The sequence below is a fragment of the Nannospalax galili genome, unplaced genomic scaffold, assembly GCF_000622305.1.
Source record: "Nannospalax galili isolate Female #2095 unplaced genomic scaffold, S.galili_v1.0 scaffold13046, whole genome shotgun sequence".
Classification (NCBI taxonomy): Eukaryota; Metazoa; Chordata; class Mammalia; order Rodentia; family Spalacidae; genus Nannospalax; species Nannospalax galili.
Window position 1 is genome coordinate 6210 of NW_008355090.1, and position 375 is coordinate 6584.

Here is a 375-nt window from a genome sequence, read left to right on the forward strand (position 1 = left end):
AATAAAAGCCTCTATTTTCTTTCTTTTTTTATATTCTAATATAGTTAGCTATTCAAATCTTTTTTTAAATTAATAACCACATGATTAGAAAAAGCATTTCATTACAGCTTTAACATATTCAGTAACACACTACAGAGAAAGGATAAATCTTTCAAAAATCAAAAGTGACTGTAAATTTTTAGGTTCACAGTTGAATTAATAGTTATACAATATTGAACTCAATATAAACCATGTAAGACATAAAATTGAATGAGTTTTTAACCTCTAAAGAAGATCTCCATTTCATTTAAAAATACGCTGCTTTCTACATTTTTAATGTTACTAACATTTAGATGTTTGCACATGTGTCTTTAAGCTATATGTGTCTGATTATTA